Here is a 10,904-nt window from a genome sequence, read left to right as displayed (position 1 = left end):
AGTTCATTTCTGAAATTCACACCAATTAAGGTTCCAACCGAACTTATAAAATGGTGTGGACATGTGTAAATGAATGACATAGAAAAACAAGACATATGAACTTATGCATACCTGAGATAAAAGATCAATTGTACGCCGTAGAAGTTGAGTCAGCTTCCGCCTCGGGGAGGACGCCGTAGCGCTTGGCGAGGACGGAGGTGGGGCAGGTTAGGGTTTCGAAGAAGCGAACGGTGACGACGTCGCAATTGCGCTGGGTGGGAGGCTAGATGTTGAGGGAGAGGGAGAAGGAGTTTGATGATGGGGATTTGGGGTTGGGGCTGGGGTTAGGGTTTTGGAGCTAGGGATCCTGGGGCTTGGGCTTTGAGCGTGAGAAGAGAGGCGAGAGAAATAGGGAGGGGGAGGGGGAGGGGGAGGAGATTGAGAGGACTTTGAGCGTGAGAAGAGAGGCGAGAGAAATAGGGAGGGGGAGGGGGAGGGGGAGGAGATTGAGAGGAGGAGGAGGAGAAACCCACAGAGGAGGAGGAGGAGGATGAGGAGAAGAAGAAGGGGCAATTTCGGGAGAGAGTGAGATTAATTTATGAGAAAGCGTGAAAAAGGAGCTGGACACATTTTTGGAGTGTCTTTGGGGTTAAAGAGAAAGAGAAAAACATAGAGGGGCTAGGTCACATCCTCTTTTTTTTGGGGGGGGGGTCCAGAAACATTTTTCCCTTATTTTTTTGGAAAATATTATTTTTTAAATATATATTTTCCATAAAATATATGTTTTCCATAAAATATACATTTTCCCATCAAATATTTTACCTTTAAAATAATCTTTTATGGAAAATAAAGATAATTTTTTCCAAAAATAATTTTTTTTGGAAAATTCATTATTTTAGAAATTGTTACTTTTAAAAAAATCATTTTTTATAAATAGTATTATTGTTCAAAAATATAAAATTTCCAAAAAAAATATTTACTTTTTTAATGGTGTTATTTTTCTCAAAAAAATTTCTATTTTTTAAAAAAGGTAAAATCTTTAAGGGAAAAATATGTCCAGACCCCAAAAGCGAAAACTTCATGTGACGAGGCCCCTTATATTATGCCCCATATGGATAAGCCCCAAACACACACAGTATTTGTGACGATGCCCAAAGTATTGGTTTTAAAAAAAGTAATGGAAGTTACGAACTTGCCCCTTTGATGGGACTAAACTAGGTTACTACGCTCCCTCCCTACCCCAAGTACCATCTTCATCTTCCCCCTCTCTTCCACCACTGAGGAGCCACTGAAACTCTCGAACTTTCAAATTTCTCGTCGCATTTTAACAGTGCTAGGGTTTTCGCCAGAAAAATATCGTTCAGGGAAGCAAAATCCGTTAACGACTACGAAGTCGTTTATCGCCGCATGCTGAATGACAAAGACGGTTTATCTGGGGTTGGCAGCGCAGAGGAAGCCACTCAAACCCTTATGGAAATACAAAGGCAGGCAGTAGAATGGTAAGACCGGAAAAGAAGAACGGCAAGGGCTGGTCGTACCAACGAACCCTCCCCCCAAAAAAGTAAGTGCTATGTTATCTAGTATTTGGGGACTCAGCCTAATTTTCCCTAATTTGAGTTCATCTTAAACAATGCTAGGTTTTATCACAGTCCATTTTAGTTCTAGTTTGAGTCCATGTTAGTTCTAGATATCCGTTAGCGTTAGGTTCAATTTTTGCCACGTTAGATCTAATTGAACTTGCAAATTTGATTTTTTTTACAAGAAAAAAGATGTTGATACTGATGCAGGCGAATCAATAAGGCTAACCGCCAATATCGGAGCTTATTGGGAATTCATGAAGCGCATTGCCCCGAAGATTCGTCAGTGGCATAGGGATGCATACCGCGGAGCTATATTTGAACATTATATATTATTTGGGGCTCCTGCGCCTGATCGCCCCACACTTGAACTGTTATTGAGCTATTATGATAGCGATAATAACACATTTTCTATCCATGATTCAAAAACTGGGGGAGTGAAAAGTGTTAATTTTGATTTACAATGGGTCCATAACCATACTTATTTCCCAACTTATGGGGGAGTCATAAGTATCAATCGGGACTCAAGAAATAGAATCTGGGTGGAATACTTCGCTAATCTTTTCAAAATCGAAGAGGAGAAGAAGTTAAAAAAAGCAACAATCACTCATCGAAGATACCTTGAAGGGCAACTGGAAAGACTTGTGGAATCTATAGAAAAGCAGGATATCCAAGACTTTGCCCTACTGTAAATTCTGTATCAATGCTCTATGATATGGTGCCCCAGAAGCGGAGAAGGTATCCCTATACCTGTACTTAGGTGCTTGGATAGCATTGAGAGGGTCAATGGAGTTGCATGGGCCCAATTCTTTTATTAAGAAATTACCAGGGGCGTTGGAGTTGCTTTGGAGGGCAAGAAGAAGTCAGAGGTCACATATGTCCCAGGTTGCATGACACTACTGTGTGTAAGTTCCATGTTTTACTTACTTTTGTTCATTCTAGTTCTAATTTATGTCATGTTAGTTCTAATTTACACCATGTTAGTTCTAGTTTACACCATGTTAGTTTTGGCTGTATTCAAATTAGTCCTTATTTAGATTATGTTAGTCTTAGTTGGCGTCATGATAGTTCAGAATTAGGTCACGCTAGTTATAATAAAGGTCGCGTTAGTTCTATGGCATGTTTGCATCTCATGTTAGTTCTACTGCATCTCACGTTAGTTCTATCTCATGTTAGTTCTATTAGGAGTCATGTTAGTTAGCGTCATGTTAGTTCTAATGAAGAACATGTTTGCTAGTTCTAATTGAATTCATGTTAGCTCTATCACATATCATGTTAGTTCTAATTTATGTCATGTGAGTTCTAATTTATGTCATGTTAGTTCTAATTTAGAACTACCATGTTAGTTCTAATTTAGAACTACCATGTGAGTTCTAATTTACGACATGTTAGTTCTACTTTATGAAATGTTAGTTCTAGCTGCACACATGTTAGTTCTAATATAAATCATGTTAGTTCTACATGGTCTTATGTTTGTTCTAACATAGATCATGTTAGTTCTAATTTATGTCGTGTTAATCCTAATTTCCACCATATTAGTTCTAGATACACCCATGTTAGTTGTACCCGGCCAGTTATGAACTATTTTCACATATATTAAAAAATATACTACAGTCCGCATAGAGCATCTGTTGATCCCCTTGGTCAGGGACGATCACTGACATCTTGTTGAAATTGATTTGAAAGAAAAAGGTCGTCAAACACTACAGCTCTGCTGGCCACGAAGCTTGGATGGAGCCTGTTAATAAAATCATAAACTATTTTGATGCCTAACAAGTTGATTTTGTTAAGGTAAATATGCGCAACTTATTTAAATATCAACCCATCAAATACGAGTAACAAAGAGGGTGGTTAGTTCCAATATCTAAATTGTGTTACATTGTGTTAGTATTAGATATAGTGAAAATAACTAATTTAGTGTTCTATGTTGCAACTATGACTGTGGTGTGTTCGTCTACTTCTATATGCAAGCAATAATTGAAGGTCGCTCGACATTGCGCGTTAATCCTCCAGATGATATCCATGAAGCTATGCGAGCAAGACTTGCCGCACAATTATTACTTGCTGGTTATGAACAAATACATAAAGACGAATCAATGTATAGTGATGAATGACATATTTATACAAATACAAAATGTATGTATATTTAATTGAAAATGCATATTGCCTATGTTAGGTAGGAGTCCAGGTTATCTTAATTCTCCTCATTGGGAACTATGAAATACATTGAATGTAGTAGCAGTAAATGTATCTCGGTGATCTTGACAACGAATTGCAAGTGAATAACAATAAACTTAACATTGAATGCAGTTGCCTATGTTAGTTCTAGCTGAGATAATGTTAGTTCTAACAGTTGTGGTGTCAGTTCTAACTGATATCGTGTTAGTTCTACCACCAGCTAACGCAAGTTCTAGTGTAAGCATTTGTTATGTTACCTATGTTAGTTCTAGCTGAGATAATGTTAGTCTAGCTGTTGTTGGGTCTGTTCAAACTGATATCACGTTAGTTCTAGCAAGTTCTAGTGTAAGCATTGGTTTTTCGACATGTTGAGTTTGTTTTTAACGTCGGTTTTATCAAATTCAATCTCTACAGCGACTGATTTGAAATTTGATTACGGTTAGAGGATGATGACTTCTTCGGGTTCGAAGTTTTATATTCCGTTTTTAATGGCAAGACAAATTTTATAGTATGTCAGTGCACAATTCAAGATATTCTTCAGCAGTAGGGTATTGATCAAGCTTTAGAGGATAAGAAACCTGAAGGATTGAAGGATGCTGAATGGAGTTCTATGCAAAAGAGGGTGGTTAGCACAATTCGTTTGGCACTCACCCCCGAGATCAAGTATATGTTATGCAAGAGACCATACCAAGAGAGCTGTGGGAAAGGCTCGAGGGGATTTATGCGTCGAAGTCGATGACCAACTAATTGTGTTTGAGGATGGAGCTTTATTCATTAAAGATAGAAGAAGGTACTGCAATTCAAGACCACATCCATGCATTTAATCAGCTAGTTTGCCAACTTATGAATCTCGATGAGGAGATTAAAGAAGAAGAGCAGGTGCTACTCCTATTGTCTTCCTTGCCGAAGTCGTACAAGCCGTTAGTTTAGACGATAATTGCAGGGAAGCAGACTTTGATGTTTGACGATGTGACAGCACTCCTATGTGAGAATGAAAGAATGATGGGAAGGAGAGCGCATCTAATGGTGATGAGAGTGCACTACCTTTTAAATGTTCTAATCGAGGGAGGAGTACGAAAAAATGTGACAGTTATCGAGGAAGGTCAAAATATCGAGCCCAAAACGACATCGAAAAGGAGTGCTATTATTACGGAGAGAATGATCACATTCAGTTTAGATGTTCCCAGGTGCATGATGATTTGAAGAGTATTAGACAGATGAAGATTCAAGAAAATAGGAAGAAGGTGGACTCATCGGTGGTTGTGTGTGATAAAGATGTGGTTTTATTGATGCAGAATACAGATACTGATGCGAGTAACACTTGGGTGTTAGATTTTGCAGCCTCTATGCACGTTTGCAACAATATAAATTATTTTAACACATTGAAGACAGATGAAGAATTTGACGACGTGATTGTTGGAAACAAAGAGAAGATGAAGATTGAATGTCTTGGAAGTGTTCGCCTCAAGCTTCACACTGGGAAGGTCAGATGTCTTCATCATGTGAGATATGTGCCGTCATGTGGTGCTAATTTAATTTCGTTGGGTAAGATGACATCACGTGGGTACAAGTATGTGGGTGAATGAGAGTGGTGCAATGTGTATAGAGATGGTGATTTAATTTTGCGAGTGAGGAAGAATATCAACCATATTTGCTATTTAGATTGATGATCTGTTAATAGTGTAGATTTCTTCTTAGACTCTTGTCCACAAGGGAGAGGTGAAGAACAAAATGAAGAGAGTGAGTTTTTCTGAAGTCGTTGAGACACTTGAGATTTTTCGTTGATGGAGGATATGTTGGGTATCAATTTAAACTCCAAGTTAGTATAGTGCTTTTTAATTCTTTGTAGAACTTCATGAGAATTAGATAGGATTAGAGATCTATCATGATTAGGAGTTTGGATTCCATCATGATTAGGACTTTAAATCTTATTCTAATTAGGAAGTTAGGCTAGAGATAGAGTTTTGGTTTTCCTATATATGTCCTTCTATTGTTAGAGGAAAAACTAAGAAGAAGAAGAAGTGTAGAGAGAGAGAGAGAGGTTTTAACAGTCTTTGTCTGTGCAAAAGATTATAATTTGGAGGTGATAGTAGATTGATTTTGATCTCATTGTTTTTTCCTATTGAGAGTTTTTCACGTTAAATCTTGTGTGATTTTATTTGCTGTGTTTGGTGGTTTTTTGGGGGGTTTTGCGAGATCTAAAAATCCCTACATACCAAATATCGTCTTCTACGTACACGGTGCACGGATACCGAAAGGTTTCCTCTGAGACATCCTGTTTTCGTCAAAAGTTGGTTTTGTCATGGAATTCATTATATCTTCAGTCGATTACAATAAATTCAAAAAAAGAGATAGCCTTTTTATAAGACTTTTTTTACACAACAAAATGAAAATTACAACTCTTGGGAAACAAACGCAGGATCGTTGTTTGGATCACTGCTTGTGTGGGATCTTTGCCTGTGCCGGGGGTGCGTTAGCCCGTGGACCACCAAATCACAGATTTTGATCGAATCGTGAGGGGTTTATGATTCTGACTTCGTTTATCGAAGTGAGAACTTGAAACGATATCTTATCAAGGTAAGATAGTCGTTCTTCTTGAAATCAAGTCAAAGCTCGAATATCAAGGAATGGCCGTAAGCTCAAGAACTCTGCTCTGTCTGCTCTGAAGTGCTCCAAATCATCAGCCTCTGTCAGAAATGACCCTAGGGGGGTATTTATAGCCTCTGGGGTTCATAACTAACAAAACTCAACAAAAGACAGAATTAACATGGCGAGACAGTGTTTGCTGTCTCGCTGGCCGAGACAGTGTTTGCTGTCTCGCTGGCCGGTTTATGAAACGGTTTCTGAATGTTTGAAAACTGTCTTGTGTGCGAGACAGTCAACTCTGTCTCGCACGGCGAGACAGCAAAGTCTGTCTCGCGGGCGAGACAGTCTATACTTGTGTCCTTTTGTTGATCTTTTGGATGATCTTCTCTTCATCTGTATTTGGATATCTTTCAGCATTTTTTGACGCCTACAGATACCCCCTCCAAAGTATTCCAGACTCATTCTTTTATAGAGGAATCTGGGATACTTTGGATAAGATAGATTTTATCTGCAATTCCTTCAAGGCTTGATTGAGTAGATCATATGGAAGGACTCATAAATGGCTTCAACTCTTGACTCCGTCATCTTTTAGCATATTCAGTGCTTTGTAGAATAGCTAAAATTCCTCCGGTGCTGCGTTTATCGCGTGACCGTCGTTAAAGTCTTGAATTGGAACTACTATTGAAGAATGGAGAAATAGTTTATACTCATATACTTTATTGGAGTGTTCGGGAAATAGTTTAACCTCATATACCCTTTGGGAGGTAATCAGGTTATTCTTAAGAATATTCTGAGTAATATTCTCCAGAAGCTTCCTGTTGATGGTAGGGAAACAGTTTAGACTCGTGTACCGATTGGAGTAATATGGTCTCTCTTTTTTGTTGGTAGAGATGAACCTGATGATGGAGAGGAAGAATTTTATATTCTATCTCCTGGTCTCTTTTTTGTTGGTAGAGATAAACCCGAAATTGGAGAGGAAGAATTTTATATCCTATCTCCCGGTCTCTTTTTTGTTGGTAGAGATGAACCCGATGATCGGAGAGGAAGAATTTTATATTCTATCTCCTGGTGCAAAGGAAAACTCCAAGTGGGATCTCCACTTAGAGAATCTGGATTGGTTTGAATAATCCTGACTGTCATAAGGTTTGATTATTCAATTCAAAAGTAAACCTCTCGTTCATGGAAGGAATCGAGAGAGGATTTTGGTTGTGGTCCTAACTGTAGTAAGGTTTGACCAAGTGGGAGTTTTGAGACGATCCTAACTGTTTAAAGGTTTGATCGTTCAATTTGTGGACCTCTCGTTCATGAAATGAATCGAAAGGGGATTTTGGTTGTGGTCCTAACTGTAGTAAGGTTTGACCAAGTGGGAGTTTTGAGACGATCCTAACTGTTTAATGTAGACGTCAAAAGATACTTACAGATATCCAAATACTACTCAAGACAAAGAAGAGGCGATAAACGTCATTCTCTTAATCAAAGGGGATGATTCAAAGGAAGCTAGACAACATAGAAGAACAATAACACACCAACAAACAGCGTTTACTGAAGCGTATTTGCGCGGTAGTGGAAGATGTTGTGCAAATAAACATAGTGAAGCGCCAATGGGAAGTTGTAGATCTCTTCGATAGCTTTCCAACGCATCTTGGATCACCTCATTCCGACATCGGACGAGGAAGTTAGAGCCAAAATACCCGAGAGGTCGCAAACTGCATCGGAGGTGCGCGGCAGTGTATACTGCCGCGGCAACAGCGCGACAGTACAAGGTGTCGCGCAAATAAACATAGTGAAGCGCCAATGGGAAGTTGTAGAGCTCTTCGATAGCTTTCCAACGCATCTTGGATCACCTCATTCCGACATCGGACGAGGAAGTTAGAGCCAAAATACCCGAGAGGTCGCAAACTGCATCGGAGGTGCGCGGCAGTGTACACTGCCGCGGTTATTGTCCAAGGAGGCTATAAATACCCCCCTATGGACATCATTGACGGGGGGCTGAGCATTTTCCAGAGAGATTAGAGCAGAGAGCCTTGAGTTTTGGTGAATTAGAGCAAGAGAGAGAGTCTTCCTTCTTCACAAACATCCTCAAGAAGCTTCTAGCGAGTCCTAGAGATCTAAGCTCAGACTTGATCTTTGGAAGAGTGAACATCTTACATCGATAAGATATTCGCTTTAAATTCTTACTTCGATAAACGAAGGAAGAATCATTAAACCCCTCACGGTTCAATCAGAATCTGTGATTTGGTGGTCCACGAGTCAAAGCGCTCCCGGCACAGGCAAAGATCCCACGCGAGTAGCGATCCAAACAACGATCCTGCGTTTGTTTCTAAAAAGTTATAATTTTCCTTTTGTTGTGTAAAAGAAGTCTTATAAAAAGACTATCTCTTTTGAATTTGTTATAATCGACCGAAGATATAATGAATTCCATAACAAAACCAACTTTTGACGCAAACATTTAAAGGTTTGATCGTTCAATTTGTGGACTTCTCGTTCATGGAAGGAATCAAGAAGAGGCTTTGGTTGTGGTCCTAACTGTAGTAAGGTTTGACCAAGTGGGAGTTTTGAGACGATCCTAACTGTTTAAAGGTTTGATCGTTCAATTTATGGACCTCTCGTTCATGAAATGAATCGAAAGGGGATTTTGGTTGTGGTCCTAACTGTAGTAAGGTTTGACCAAGTGGGAGTTTTGAGACGATCCTAACTGTTTAAAGGTTTGATCGTTCAATTTGTGGACCTCTCGTTCATGGAACGAATCGAGAGGGGATTTTGGCTTTGGTCCTAACTGTTTAAAGGTTTGATCAAGATGGGAATTTGAGACGATCCTAACGAGTTTTGAGACGATCCTAACTGTTTAAAGGTTTGATCGTTCAATTTGTGGACCTCTCGTTCATGAAATGAATCGAAAGGGGATTTTGGTTGTGGTCCTAACTGTAGTAAGGTTTGACCAAGTGGGAGTTTTGAGACGATCCTAACTGTTTAAAGGTTTGATCGTTCAATTTGTGGACCTCTCGTTCATGAAATGAATCGAAAGGGGATTTTGGTTGTGGTCCTAACTGTTTAAAGGTTTGACCAAGATGGGAATTTGAGACGATCCTAACTGTTTAAAGGTTTGATCGTTCAATTTGTGGACCTCTCGTTCATGGAACGAATCGAGAGGGGATTTTGGCTTTGGTCCTAACTGTTTAAAGGTTTGATCAAGATGGGAATTTGAGACGATCCTAACTGTTTAAAGGTTTGATCGTTCAATTTGTGGACCTCTCGTTCATGGAACGAATCGAGAGGGGATTTTGGCTTTGGTCCTAACTGTTTAAAGGTTTGACCAAGATGGGAATTTGAGACGATCCTAACTGTTTAAAGGTTTGATCGTTCAATTTGTGGACCTCTCGTTCATGGAACGAATCGAGAGGGGATTTTGGCTTTGGTCCTAACTGTTTAAAGGTTTGACCAAGATGGGAATTTGAGACGATCCTAACTGTTTAAAGGTTTGATCGTTCAATTTGTGGACCTCTCGTTCATGGAACGAATCGAGAGGGGATTTTGGCTTTGGTCCTAACTGTTTAAAGGTTTGACCAAGATGGGAATTTGAGACGATCCTAACTGTTTAAAGGTTTGATCGTTCAATTTGTGGACCTCTCGTTCATGGAACGAATCGAGAGGGGATTTTGGCTTTGGTCCTAACTGTTTAAAGGTTTGACCAAGATGGGAATTTGAGACGATCCTAACTGTTTAAAGGTTTGATCGTTCAATTTGTGGACCTCTCGTTCATGGAACGAATCGAGAGGGGATTTTGGCTTTGGTCCTAACTGTTTAAAGGTTTGACCAAGATGGGAATTTGAGACGATCCTAACTGTTTAAAGGTTTGATCGTTCAATTTGTGGACCTCTCGTTCATGGAACGAATCGAGAGGGGATTTTGGCTTTGGTCCTAACTGTTTAAAGGTTTGACCAAGATGGGAATTTGAGACGATCCTAACTGTTTAAAGGTTTGATCGTTCAATTTGTGGACCTCTCGTTCATGGAACGAATCGAGAGGGGATTTTGGCTTTGGTCCTAACTGTTTAAAGGTTTGACCAAGATGGGAATTTGAGACGATCCTAACTGTTTAAAGGTTTGATCGTTCAATTTGTGGACCTCTCGTTCATGGAACGAATCGAGAGGGGATTTTGGCTTTGGTCCTAACTGTTTAAAGGTTTGACCAAGATGGGAATTTTGTGAGGGAAGATTGATCTAAAGAGGTGATCGAATCTCATCTCAGCAAAAGAGTATTCGGAAGTCATAGTAGGAGTTTAGTGTTTATCACTTTGTTCATAATGATCGGGGTTATCCCTAAGAATATTACATTTAACATTCTTCCGGGAACTTCCCGTTACATGAATTATCCACCCCCAGCTTTCTTTGCAAAACTGGGTGTAACGAGGAGTACGTTATCCTCAGTCGCATGTTCGGGTTATCCTTAAGAATATAAGATTCTCCAGGAACTTCCCGTTATATAAATCATCCACCCCCAGCTTCCTTTGCGAAACCGGGTTTAACATTGTACTCAGTTGGATAATCGAGAAGCAGTTTATACTCATATGCTCTTTGGAGTGTG

The sequence above is a fragment of the Asparagus officinalis genome, chromosome 2 (genome assembly GCF_001876935.1).
Source record: "Asparagus officinalis chromosome 2, Aspof.V1, whole genome shotgun sequence".
NCBI lineage: Eukaryota > Viridiplantae > Streptophyta > Magnoliopsida > Asparagales > Asparagaceae > Asparagus > Asparagus officinalis.
This window is presented reverse-complemented; position numbering follows the sequence as displayed.